This window comes from Equus przewalskii, chromosome 29, assembly GCF_037783145.1.
Source record: "Equus przewalskii isolate Varuska chromosome 29, EquPr2, whole genome shotgun sequence".
Lineage (NCBI taxonomy): Eukaryota > Metazoa > Chordata > Mammalia > Perissodactyla > Equidae > Equus > Equus przewalskii.
The window spans coordinates 17,848,855-17,858,411 of NC_091859.1; the positions used below are offsets into that span (position 1 = coordinate 17,848,855).

Here is a 9,557-nt window from a genome sequence, read left to right on the forward strand (position 1 = left end):
TCTGATGGCCCTTTCCCTCATCTAGAACTTCTGTTGGTCTGGATACCTTGGTCTGTTGGGTTTTGTTAGATCTTCATCCCTGAGAAAGTTGAGCTCGTATTTACTGTGCCCCAAAACACCATGGGTGATGTGCTCATACACTGAGAATTATAACTGGGCCTGGGAATACCATGAGCCCACCAGTGGATCACCTAAGTGCGGTAGGCAATTATCTTTGCCACTTCCATTCCCTCATAACGATCTTGGTCAATTACCCATGCCAATATGACAACGCCTTTCTTTGCTTCCTGATGTAATGGCATAGAGAAACTCCTTTCTTTGCTTCCTGATGTAACAGCACAGAGATCCCAAAGTAATCAGATAATGGCCAAAACTTTTGATTTACTGTGATTCTTACTGCATGCCCTGGTGAAACCCTCTCATCGTTGGGAGCTAGAAATTCTAGACCCATAGAGCTTAAAATAACAGAGAGAAGAAGTGATAGTGAGTGCTGGCACTCCTACTTCCCAGACCCACATATTCCATCTGTTGGTGATATAGTACAATATAACAGCTGCTGGTTGAGATGTGTACTGCTCCATGAAGCAGAGAGCCCCATTTTTGCACTGCGCTATCTCCAAATTGGAGCTTCAGTTGCTTCTTCAGGAATTCATTTCATCACTCTGTCAGGCCAGCAGCTTCTGCTTCTGAATAGTGCAATATGTGGCAGGATGAATGAATTCCATGTCTGTGTGCCCCCGGCCACACTTCTTTTGCTGTATGGTGGGTGCCTTGATCTGAAATAACGTTATGCAGAATTCCATGTTGATGAATAAGCTACTCTGAGCTGTTGGATAGTGGTCCTGTCTGAAGTAGTGCAATCAAGAAAAGCAAAGCCAAATACAGACGAAGTGTCAACCTCATTGCAGAAGGCAAAATAATGACTCCCAAAGATGTCTATATCTTAATCCTCAGAACCTGTTGTAATGATTAATTTTATGTGTCCGTTTGACTGGCCATGGGGTACCCAGATTAAACATTATTTCTGGGTGCGTCTGTGAGAGTATTTCTGGATATGATTAGCATTTGAATGAGTGGAAGAAAGAGGAATTCTTCCCCTTTTTTCCTGCCTCACTGCTTGAGCTGGGACATCTCATATCTTCTATTCTCAGCCTGAGCTTGTACCATCGGCTCTCCTAGTTCTTAGGTCTTTGGACTCAGACTGAATTATACCACTGGTTTTCCTGGGTCTCCAGCTTGCAGACAGCCCATTGGGGACTTCTTCACCTCCACAATCATGTGAGTCAATTATTCCCAGAAAATCTCTCACTCTCTCTAGATACAGATATAGACATAGACACATCTCCTACTGGTTCTATTTCTCTGGAGAACCCTGACTAATACAGATTTTGATACCTAGGGTGATTCTAGAGGAACATAATTTTAAGGATGAGTTTTCTAAATTGGTTCTGGGTTTCTAGAATGGGCCCTCTAATGTAATTAGATTCAAAGATATCAATGACTCTATTTCCAGTAGTAAAGAGAGCACTGATAGTCCGTGGTGTGAACTGTTACAGAGAAATGCAAACTATCTGCATTGAATACCCCTAATCAACCACTTATAACAAAAGTAAGGAGGTAGATGATTCCATATATGATGCTTTCAAATATTTTTAGAAAATTAAGAAATATAATAATGTTGGTTAGTTCTTCCTAATGTCACTGAAAAAAGAGCAGATTTGTCATTGGTCTGGCTGGGAGGGCCCAGAAGACATACCTGTCACTAATACTGTTAGGAATAAATTTGTGAGGGGAGCCTCAGCATCCTTGAAAGCTCTGTGATTGTTCTTCTCTGAAGGCCAGACCTCACAGTGGGAACTGCAGTCACTGATTTCAGAAACCTAAATGCAATGTGAGCCATTGCATCCTGGGGTGGCAGGGGCTAAGTGGAGGCACTTAACCACTGAAGGCCAGGTGGGAGTGGGTACCACAATGGACAGCGGGGTCAAAGCAACAATCAGACTAGTCTGACTTGTGCAGACCACTGGCATTGGCTATTGATCATGGTGTTCCTGGAAATGAAATAGATAGAAAGCCTGCTGTATTCTTACTTGAACAGAAAATGTTCTAGATCAAGTGAACAAAAGTTTAACTTGAATTATAAAACCAGAATCACAACCCCTTAATCAATTCCCAGACTTGAGCCAGTTTACAAACCCAGAACACCTGAATGTACGGATGATTGGATAACTTTGAGGAAGGGCCCTGGTACACTACTCAAAATTTATATTGTTAATTCTTCTCCTAGTCTTCCCCAAAGGGACCGGTGGCAATTTATGAGGTAACTTTGGATTGAGGAAAAGGAAATAATCATATCTTTCAGGACTACTGGACACTGGATCTGAACTGACTCTAATTCCAGAGACTCGAAACGTCACTGTGGCCAAGATTAGGGGCTTATGGAGGTCAGGTGACCAACGGAACTTCAGCTCACGTCCATCTCAGAGTGGGCCCAGTGGGTCCCCAAAACTATCCTGTGGTTATTTCTCCAGTTCCAAAATGCATAATTGGAATAGGCATACTCGGCAGCTGACAGAAGCCCCACATTGGTTCCTTGACATGTGGAGTCAGGGCTGTTATGGTAGGAAAGACCAAATGGAAGCCAGTAGAACTACCTCTACCTAGGGAAATAGTAAACAAAAAGCAGTACTGCATTCCCGGAGGGATTGCATAGATTAGTCCCACCCTCAAGAATCTGAAAGATGCAAGGGTTGTGATTCTCAATACATCCTCATTCAATTCCCCTATTTGACTTGTAGAAGAGTGATGGGCCTTGGAGAACTACAGCGGATTATCAAAAGCTCAGTCAGTTGGTGACTCCAACTGCAGCTGCTGTACCAGCTGTGGTTTTATTGCTTGAACAAATTAACACATTCCATGGTAACTGGTGTGCAGCTATTGATTTGACAAACGTCTTTTTCTTCATCCCTGTCCCTAAAGCCCACCAGAAGCAGTTTGTTTTCAGCTGGCAAGGCCAGCAATGCGCATTCACTGTTCTACCTCAGGAGTATATCAACTCTCCATCCCCATGTCATAGTTTAGTAAGCAGGAATTTTGATGACCTTTCCCCTCCACAAGACATCACACTGGTCCATCACATTGATAACATTAAGCTAATCAGACCCAGTGAGCAAGAAGTAGCAACTACCCTAGATTTATTGGTAAGATGTATGCATGTGAGAGAGGGAAAATAAATCCCGCTCAAATTCAGAAGTCTTCTACCTTAGTGAAATTTCTAGGGGCCCAGTGGTGTGGCCATGTTGAGATATCCCTTCTAAGGTGAAGGATAAGTTGTTGCATCTGGCCTCTCTTACAACCAAGAAATAAGCATAACATCTCATGGGAATCTTTGGGATTTAGAGGCAACATATTTCTCATTTGGGTGTATTAATCTGGCCCATTTACTGAATGATACAAAAAACTGCTAGTTTTGGGTGGGATCCAGAATAAGAGAAGATTCCACCACAAATCCATATCGCTGTGCAAGCTGCTCTGCCACTTGGCCCATGTGACCCATCACAGTGGTGCTTGAAATGTCAGTGGCAGATAAAGATGCTGTTTGGAGCCCTTGGCAGGCCCTTATAGGTAAATTGCAGTGCAGGTTTTGGGAATTTTGGAGCAAAGCCCTGCCATGATTTGCAGATAACTACTTTCCTTTCAAGAAACAGCTCTTGGCCTGCATTTGGATCTTAAAAGAGATCGAATGCTTGACCATGAGGCAACAAGCTACCAGGTAATCTGGGCTACCCATCATGAACTGGGGGTTGTCTGAGCCACCAAGCCATAAGTTGGATGTGCAGAGCAACATTCCATCATCAAACAGATATACATTATACATACATATATATATATATATGTGTGTGTGTGTGTGTATGTGTGTGTGTGAGTGATTGCACCCAAGCAGGTCCTGAAGGCACAAGTAGGTTATGTGAAGAAGTAGTCCAAATGTCCATGGTCCCCACTCTTGCTACATTGTCTTCTCTCTCCCAGCCTGCACCTATGGCCTCACAGAAAGTTCCCTATTGTTCCCTATCACAGAAAGTTGACAGAGGAAGGGAAGACCTGGGCCTGGTGTACAAATGGTTCTGCATGATATTGAGACATCACTCGAAAGTGGACAGCTACAGCACTACAGCCCCTCTCTGGAACATTCTTGAAAGGACAGTGGTAAAAGGAAATCCTCCCAGTGGGCAGAACTTTGGGCAGTGCACTTGGTTGTTCACTTTACTTGGAAGGAGAAATGGCTAGATGTGTGATTACATAACCATTCATGGGCTATGGCCAATGGTTTGGTTGCATGGTCAGGGACTTGGAAGAGCCATGATTGGAAAATTGGTGACAAAGAAATTTGGGGAAGATGTATATGGATAGACCTCTCTGAATGGGCAAAAAATGTGCAGATATTTGTATCCCATGTGAATGTTCATCAAATGGTGACTTCAGCACAAGAGGATTTTAATAATCAAGTGGAAATAATGATCTGTTCTGTAGATACCAATCTGTCTTTTTCCCCAGCCACCCCTGTCATCACCCAAGGGGCTCATAAACCAAGTGGCCATGGTGGCAGGGATGGAGGGTATGCGTGGGCTCAGCAACATGCACTTCCACTCACTGCAGCTGGTCTGGCTACTGCCACTGATCAGTGCTCAATCTGCCAGCAACAGAGACCAGCACTTAGTCCTTGATATAGCAACGTTCCCTGGGTGATGAACCAGCCACTGATGGCAGGTTGATTACTTTGGATGACTTCCCTCGTGGAAGGGGCAGAATTTTGTTCTTACTGGAATAGACACTCTTGGATATGGATTTGCCTTCCCTGCACGTAATGCTTCAGCTAAAATTACCATCCATGGACTTACAGAATGCCTTATCCACCATCATGGTGTTCCATACAGCACTGTTCTGATCAAAGAACTCACTTTACAGCAGAAGAAGTGCAGCAGTGGGCTCATGCTCGTGGAATTCACTGGTGTTCCACGTTCCCCACGGTCCTGAAGCAGCTGGCTTGATAGAATGGTGAAACAACCTTTTGAAGACTCGGTTATGGAGCTATCTAGGTGACAGTACCTTGCAGGGCTGGGAGAAGCTTCTCCAGAATGCTGTATATGCTCTCAATCAGGGTCTAATATAGGATGTTATTTCTCCGATAGCCAGGAATCACAGGTCCAGGAACCAAGGGGTGAATTTGAGAGTGTCACCACTTATTATTCCCTCTAGTGATCCACTAACAAAATTTTTACTTTCTGTTCCCAGGACTTTATGGTGTGCTGATCAAGAGGTTTTGGCTCCAGAGGGAGGAATGCTTCCACCAGGAAATACAATAATGACTGCACCAAACTGGAAGTTAAGACTGCCACCCAATCACTTTGGGCTCCTCGTGCCTCTGACTCAACAGGGAAAAAGCAGAGTTGCTGTCCTGGTGGAGATGGCTGATCCTGACTACTAAGGGGAAATTAGGCTACTACTCCACAGTGGAGGTAAGAAAGAACATGTCTGGAATACAGGCCCTTAGGGAATCTCTTCATATTACTATGCCCTATGATTAAGGTTAATGGAGAACTACAACTCAATCCAAGCAGAAATACTAATGTCCTACACCCTTCAGGAATGAAGTTTAGGGCCACCCCACCAGGTAAGAACCATGATCAGCTAAGGTACTTGTTGAAGGCAAAGGGAATACGAAATAGGTAGTAGAAGAAGGTAATTAATAAATATGACCATGTGATCAATTACAGAAAGGACTCTAATTGTTATGAATATTTCCTGCTTATTTTGTTACGAATACAGTTGTGAGTGAACTCTTTTTTTTTCCTTACTCCCTTATCATGTAACATGAGACGTATGTATTGCTTTTATGTCATACTATTTAAATATTGTTAATTTTGCATCATGGAATCATAGTTTTTAAGTTATGGGATATCAAGGAGAAGAGTAAACATCACTCAAGGGTTTTATCTCCTCTTCTGGGGAAGAGATTACTGTGATTTCAGTGTTACACAGGATAGTTGTATCATGTTAGGTGGAATTAGGACTTTATTACTGTCTTTTCTTGGAGATTGTTTGGTTTAGGTAGATGTATGTGGGTGCCATATTGACAAAGGATGGACTTGTAATGGTTAATTTTATGTGTCACTTTGACTGGCCATGGGGTACCCAGATTAAACATTGTTTTTGGACGTGTCCATGACGGTGTTTCTAGATGAGATTAGCATTTGAATTGGTCGACTAGGTAAAATAGATTGCCCTCTCCAATGTCGGTGGGCATCATCCAACCCATCAAAGGCCTGAATAGAACAAAAAGCAGAGAAAAGAGGAGTTCACCCTTTTTTTTTTCCTGCCTCACTGTTGAGCTGGGCCATCTCATGTCATCTTCTCCTTTCAAACTGAGATTAGACCATTGGCTCCCCTGGGTCTTAGGCCTTTGTTCTCAGACTGAATTGCATCACTGGCTTTCCTGGGTCTCCAGCTTACAGATGGCAGATCATAGGACTTCTCAGTCTCCAAGATCCTGTGAGTTAATTTCTCATATATGTATATATATATGTAAATTTTTATATATTCTACTGGTTTCGTTTCTCTGGAAAACTCTGACTAATACAACTATGAATATATTACTTTACATAGCAAAAGAGAATTTGCACGTAAAATTAAATCAATGATCTTAAAATAGGGAGATTATCCAGATAGGCACAATGCAATGCAAGGATTCTTAGAAGATGAAAGAAGAAAGCAGCAAAGTAAGAGTCAGAGAAAGAGATGTGATGTTGCAAACAGAAGTCAGAGTGATTGCTCACTTTAAAGATGAAGAGACCATGAGACAAGGAATGTAGGTAGTCTCTAGAAGTGAAAAAAGATAAGAAAATTGGTTTTCCCTTAAAGCCTCGGGAAGGAACACAGCCGTAAATCATCATGCATGATTTTTAGCCCAAGGAGATCCATTTGCGCTTCTGACCTCTAGACTGTAAGAAAATAAATGTGTGCTGTGTTAAGGCCCTAGAATTTTGGTAATTTGGTACAGAAATAGGAATACTGTGATTTCTAAGATAGAAGGGGTCTGGTGTAATTCACTTGCCAACATGTAGCTGGCTGATTTCCTTAAATGAGTTACCCTAGTTGAGACCCTGCTCTGGTCTCTGTTCTCATCAGAACAGACATTCATCAGCAACAATAGTTAGAACAGTCTTGATGAGACGGAGCCGAGGTTGTTGAGTCAATGCGTAGCTTCTGTCTCTCCCACCATGGTTCTAACATTCATGAACCCGTTTTGCTAGCAATGAGATGTCTGAGGACAGAAGCTGGCTGACATAAACTGGTGGAGTCATCCTCTCCACTTGGTTGTTTAGTGCCTCTTCTACAATGATAATAACAGGTAATATAATGATGTTCACACTTTGTGTCCATTCCCATAAATCCATGCACATGTCTCATCCCCAAACCTCCTTCTCCCTGAACTTCTAATCTCACTCATTATAGATCCTTGATCAACCAGCTAAGCCATTCATTACTGCCTATGAGTCTATGAATACTTTTACATAGAGCCACTTCTCCCTCCACATAAAATGGATGGCCAGAGGGCACTTCACAACACTCTACCAATTGGTAGGATTTCCCTTTACCACTCTTTTCCAGGACCATCCCTGACTGGAACTTTGTTGCAAGAACAGCTAATTTCCATCTTGCACTCATTTTCAAGGTGGCCCATTCACAAACTCAATCTGGGTTTTTTTGCTCCTTTATAAGCTGATCATAGTTCATGAAGCCATAGATGTGAGCTGAGGGAGTGGTGTCATGCAACAACTGGTGACATAAATTAAATATCTGGGCAACCTCTTCGTGTAGATTACTGCAATTTCTGGCCTGCTCAATTCCAATCCGAGATATACCATATCCATCTTATGATAAATTGCTGATCAGCCTGCCTTACCTGACAATTTGGTGGGTCTCAAAGTAACCAGCACATGAAAGTTACTTGATTTTTCCATAGTCAAGCACTCAGCTTCTACCATGGCCCTGTAGCATGTCATGAGCTGTTTTTCAAATAATATACAAGTTCTCTGCTGCAGATGGCACGGCCTAGTTCTATAACTGTAGTGATTCTCCCATTGGTCCTCCGGGGGCTCCATTTGGTATCTTTCTCTGCCATAGATACCTCTTTTACCCTGTTACTGCCAGGTCATCTACCTCAAGCGGCATGGCTGCTTATACCTGTCACAGTGGCCTTTCTTGTTCTGACCTCCCTTGAAATTAGCATAATTACATATTACCCAATAATGTGTCAGAGCAGTACTTACAAGTTTGAAATATGCTATCTACCAATGGATGTCTATATTAATGGGCAAAAGTTTGAGGAGAAACAGGACATTAGCATAACTTCAAAGTATCTCCCCCAGGATATTTATCGATTACAAAGAGAAATATAACAGCCTTATAGTGCAGAAACTCAGCAGACACCCCTTTTACCAAGTGATCAAGATTAATACACCTGCAATAAGACAGATCAAAGTCTTGTATCCCCTGACATCATGCACTCAGAAGGACACATCACTTCTGTGGTATTCTTGCCCCAAAAATGCATAATCTCAATCTGATCATGAGAAAACATCAGACAAATCCAAATATTTTGCAAAGTGACTAGTGCTCATCAAAAATGTCAAGGTCATGAAAGATAAGGAAAGATTTAGGAATGATCACAGATTGGAAGAGACAAAGAGATGTGATAATTAAATGCAGTATGAGATCTTGAGTTAGCTTCTGGAAGAGGAGAGGAAACATCATGGGAAAAACTGGTGAAATTCAAGTAAAGTTTATAGTTGAATAGATAATATGCTACTGATTTTGATTTTCTGGTTTTGATAATTGTACTGCATTTATGTAAGTTAACAGAGGAATAAGACTAAAGGGTATATGTGAACCCTCTGTAGCATTGTAACTTTTATATATATCCAAAAGTATTTTAAAATAAAAAGTAAAAATAAATTAAACATAAAAATTTTAACTGGATTAAATACTTCATTTTTTATCCACATTGGATAAAAGAACTAAACTCAACTATATACTGCTTACCAGAAACATATTTCAAACATAACATACAGATAGGTTGAAATTAAAATGATGCAACAATAAGTGCAAGAAAGCTGGTGTATCTAAATTAATATCAGACAAAAAAATAGACTTCATGACAAGAAATATTACCTGAGATAAAAAACAATATTTCATAGTGATAGAAGGGTAAAATTAGTAAAGAAGTCACAAAAACTCTAAATGTGTGTGCACCTAATCAAAGAGCTTCAAAATATATGGAACAAAAATTGACAGAAGTAATAGGAGAATAGAAAAATCCACAGTCATAGTTGGAGATTTTAATAATCCTTTATAAGAAATTTTTAGAAAAAGTAGACCAAAATATCAGTAAGAGTATAAATCTATTAAACAATCGACCTAATTGATATTTTAGAATACAACACTCAACAACTGAAGAATAATTACTCACAGGTAGTGAATTAGGAAGAGAATCCTAA

The 9,557-nt window shown here is 41.1% G+C and overlaps 1 long non-coding RNA gene across 1 annotated transcript in view; it reads left to right on the plus strand.

Moving 5' to 3' along the window:
• The window catches only part of LOC103562414 (uncharacterized), a 31,181-nt gene extending 25,325 nt beyond the window's left edge, over positions 1-5,856 (plus strand). The window contains exon 3 of the long non-coding RNA XR_011534776.1: positions 5,293-5,856. This is a non-coding gene — a long non-coding RNA (uncharacterized lncRNA). The remainder of the gene's footprint in view (positions 1-5,292) is intronic.
• The last annotated feature ends 3,701 nt before the right edge of the window (positions 5,857-9,557 follow it).